Source organism: Passer montanus, unplaced genomic scaffold (assembly GCF_014805655.1).
Source record: "Passer montanus isolate IOZ18808 unplaced genomic scaffold, ASM1480565v1 scaffold555, whole genome shotgun sequence".
Lineage (NCBI taxonomy): Eukaryota > Metazoa > Chordata > Aves > Passeriformes > Passeridae > Passer > Passer montanus.
In genome coordinates, this window is record NW_024370540.1 from 1 (window position 1) to 4,242 (window position 4,242).

The following is a 4,242-nucleotide window of genomic DNA, read 5'->3' on the forward strand; positions in this document are numbered from 1 at the left end:
GAAAACAGAACAGAGGAGCAGAGAAAACACAGAGAAGTGAAAAGAAGGGAAGAATGAAAACAGAAGAGAGAAAAGACGAGAAAACAGAAGCAAAAAGAGAGAGAAGACAGATGTGAAAACGAGACGACGGAGAAAAGAACAAAAGAGAACGCAGAGAGAAGAGAGAAAGGAGAAGAGAGAATAAAAGAGAGTGAAGACACACAGACTAGAAGACAGGGTGGAAAAGAGGATACAGAATAAAAGAGTGAAAGGACAATAGGAGAGAGAATCGGACAAAGTCAAGACAGAATAGAAGAGAGTGAAAAGAGATGGAATACGAGAGAGTGCCAAGAGAAGAGAGTGAAGAGACGGAAGAGAGAAAAGAGAATAACGAGAGAGTGAAAACGGCAGAGCGATAGAGTCAGGAAAGAGTCAGATTGAAAAAGAAGACAGGTTAGAGTTACAGTGAAAAAGCAAAGGAGGAAGACCAAAAAAGAGAGTGCAAAAGGGAAGAGAGGGAAAAGGAAGAATGACTGTAGAAAAGAAGAACAAAGGGTTACACTTAAAGCAGGAGAGAAGAAAAATACAGTTAAAGAGAAATAGTAACATACAGAAACAGAGGGAAAATAAATCAGAGAAACAGAGTTACAGAAGCATAGACAGAGCTAGAAACACCAAGAAACAGAGGCAGGGATAGACACGGACGGAAATGAAGTTAGAAACAGAAAAGTGAGAGGTACTAGGAACAAAGGCAGTGGAAAAAAATGACTACACCGCACCAAATAAAGACAGGAGCCAAAGCGGGGGCGGGGGGGGAGGGAAGGGGGCATCTTTATTAGGGTTGATTCAACTTTATTGCATGAATTCTCTTATTTACACTTCAGCAAAACACATGGAAACAGCATATACAAAGGCAAGTACACATACAATCCATACACATGGTGGTGAAAGGCCATTTTACCTACAGAACAATGCACAACAATGCACCGGCTAATGCAAATACAGAACAACACAAACAATGAAAGCCAAACACATAGTAACAGAAGACAACCTTTTTCCTATTTTCATTGCATTTGGATTTATTGTTACAGGAACCCCAAAACAAAAGCGGCACACGGACCGCCACGCTCGTCTGCCGTGAACGCCTCCTTCACGTCACGCACAAATACTTCCACAGGGCTCACAAGAGCAATGATCACAGTCCACCGGCCAGTGCGTGATGGGGAGTAATGCATACTCCAAATGGATTGCCTAAAGCACACACAAACGAGAATGCATGCTTACAGTTGCACCAGAGATTCAGATCGCAGCAATAACAACAGCTACAGTCCACTGGTAACTGCTCACCTTGACCACCTCGCCTTGACTTCTGATATGTGGCTTTACTTCCTAAAAATAAAAACAAAGAACAATGCTGTAACAGAGTCACCATTTATACTCCCCCTGCAGAGACAAACAGGGATTGACCTGCTCAGGGCAACCCACTCACCTGGGATGGGGTGCTCTGCCATGGATTTTATCCACCTGCATCTAAAAGCAAGTGAGGACAAATGTCAAAGGGCTGCAGGATAACTTCACAGCTCCAGACATCTTGGGTCCATCTACAAATCCCATCTATAATCCAACAACACCCCACACTACAAATTTCAAGCCCCCAGGATTTATCCTATTACACCAGACTATGCAGCAGGGCAGAGCAGCTCCAACCACCTGGCAGTTTCACCTTATGGACTCAAGATTTCTAGTGCGAGATGAGCCAGAGGCCAAAGATGCCGAAGGAAAGCGAGTCCTATGGCAAGAGTGTGTGATGATGAAACAACTCCTTGAAAGGAGTTGCTGCCAAAGCAGTTAAGAGGATGCTTGAGAGGCTCGGTGGGCCTACAGAAGGAAGCAAAGACTGCCGGGTGATGGTGGCTATAACTCCGGACCTGAAGGCGAGCTCCTCGGGAGAAAGGCCCGCGACGACGTCGAGGGTCGAAGGAGGCTGATGACGCAAAGTCCACGAGAACGTGGAGGCGGGTCAGAACTGCCCTGCCCGGCAAAGGCTCTGGTGAGGCTGAGGAGAAACCCTCACCCTTTACTGAGGAGAACCCCTCTCCCTTTACTTCCGAGGGACCTGTTCCACTACAGACTACTCCACTAAGTTAACATCAGATTTCCCCCTGTGAGAGTAAAGGCTTTTTCCCTCCCTGCAAGTATGGGCCCCAACACTTAGCTTTGGGAAGATGAGCTGACAAAATCCATCGCCGGTTGGACGTGGACGCTGGGACGTTGTCATGTGCTTCGGTGCTGCTCTTTCCAAACTTTGGCTACAAACCTCCTCACGGTACCCAAGACAAAACAGAAAATGTGACTATTGCCCTCACAAAGAGTAACCCCCAAGACTCCTCCCCACCACTGCCCCAACTCACCTCAAATCTTGATTTGACTCGAGTCTGCCCGGAAGACACCTGCAAAAACAAAAGGTATACGCTTAGCTTGCTGCTGCATAACACTCACCTATGTGTCACCCTGCCTAAACAGAGGCTCACCCGCTCACCTCTGTTCCTTGGCACACCAAGGACGGCAACAGCACTGCAAAGAAACAAAGCAAAAAAGCATGCTGAGATACTGTGAAAAAAAAACCTCCCTAACCTGACAAATAAGCCACACGTGCACCATAACCTTGCACCTACCTGACATCGGGCATCCTTGGCCGGATTGGGTTGCAAGTGGACCGCCTAAAATAAAAAAATGACAGTGAATGCTTACAGTTGCACCAGAAATTGAGATCTCAGCAATAACAACAACTTCTGTCCACTAGTCACTGCTCACCTTGCCCACTTTGCCTTGTCTGCTGCTAGATGGCTTTACTTCCTAAAAATAAAGAAAAAGGACAATGCTGTAACAGAGTCATCATTTACACTCCCCCCGCAGAGACAAACAGGGACTGACTTTCTCAGGGGAACCCACTCACCTGGGATAGGGCGCTCTGCTCCGATTTTATCCATCCGCATCTGAAATAGAGTCAGGACAAAAGTCAATGGGCTGCAGGACAACTTTGCAGCTCCAGACATCTTGGGTCAAACTATGAATACCGTCTAGGGTTCAACTACACCCCACACTACAAATTTCAGGCCCCCAGGATTTGTCCTATCGCACCAGGCTATGCGGCAGGGCGGAGCAGCTCCGGCACAAATATGTGCAGACACCCGTGACACAGGACAGGACGTGACAAACAAAGGGGACGCAACAGGAACAGAAATAACTTGGCAAGAAGAATGACTGCAAGGACTGAGAGAATGCAAAATGAAATGACTGAGGTGAGACTGATGGCGAGCCAATGAGGCTCAGAGAACCCTGGAGGAAGAAGATGCTAACTGAATGATTTCTTCAAAGAACTGCAAAGACGGATGCCTGTGAATCCTACGGTCAGAATCCTCTACCTATCCGCATGTTCTTACAAGTCCTCATCTGCAATAATGGATCCTTGCAAGGCACAGCTGTCCGTACGGCTCAGAACGAGACCTTCAAAGACATCAGACTGGATGCTCCTAATGAGAAATGCAATTCCGATGCCTGTCTCAGCTCCTGAGACAAAAGTCCTATGGCACTGGTGCCAGACCAAGGAATGCAGGGATCAGAGATGCTAAGAATGATGCCAGGGTTTCTGATAGGCCCCTCAAAGGGCTAAGGTAAAAGACATGAGAAAGCCAAACACACAGAACGCACAATAGACAACTGACACGATACCCTCCGGGACTGCTCTGCCCTGCGCACCTCAGCACTGGGATCAAAAGTGACACTTGGCTTTTCTGTGGCCTAAGGGGCCACTTCTTGGACATCCCCAACTCCAAAGCAGACTCAAAAATCCCTCCCTGTGAGTCCCGACCCAGCACCCCACTATCATCCCCTCTATGGGTCACAGCCATCAACTTATCTGCAGATGCCACTCCGTGTCAGGTGCAAAAGACCTCCCCTTGCCGTCTGGGAAGTTCCTGCTGTCACCACGTTGTCTCTTAGTCAGCTGCATTCAAGAAAACCGAGCATCAGTGTCTGATCTTGGCAGCACATTGGCCAAAACCCAACAATTCTGCTACTCAGCGTTCTCCTAGCAATGCCTGGGTCTCTTATGAATGCCGCACGCTTCGGCTGCGTTCGGACGCTGGGTTCACCTAAGTTAAGAGGAGAGAAGGTGATGTGGCATTGGTGACCCCAGAGTGGACCCTCGCTCCTCCTCCCTATTCCTGACTCACCACAACTCCTCGGCATTGCCAAAGGCCA

At 47.9% G+C, this 4,242-nt stretch overlaps 1 long non-coding RNA gene across 1 annotated transcript; it reads right to left on the reverse strand.

The window, feature by feature from the left end:
* Positions 1-1,689: 1,689 nt before the first annotated feature.
* Positions 1,690-2,998, reverse strand: LOC120510147. The gene is made up of 6 exons (XR_005629427.1): positions 2,936-2,998; positions 2,794-2,835; positions 2,655-2,699; positions 2,519-2,553; positions 2,391-2,429; positions 1,690-2,296 (listed from the first exon to the last, which is right to left on the reverse strand). It is a non-coding gene; the product is annotated as an uncharacterized LOC120510147 (long non-coding RNA).
* Positions 2,999-4,242: the final 1,244 nt, after the last annotated feature.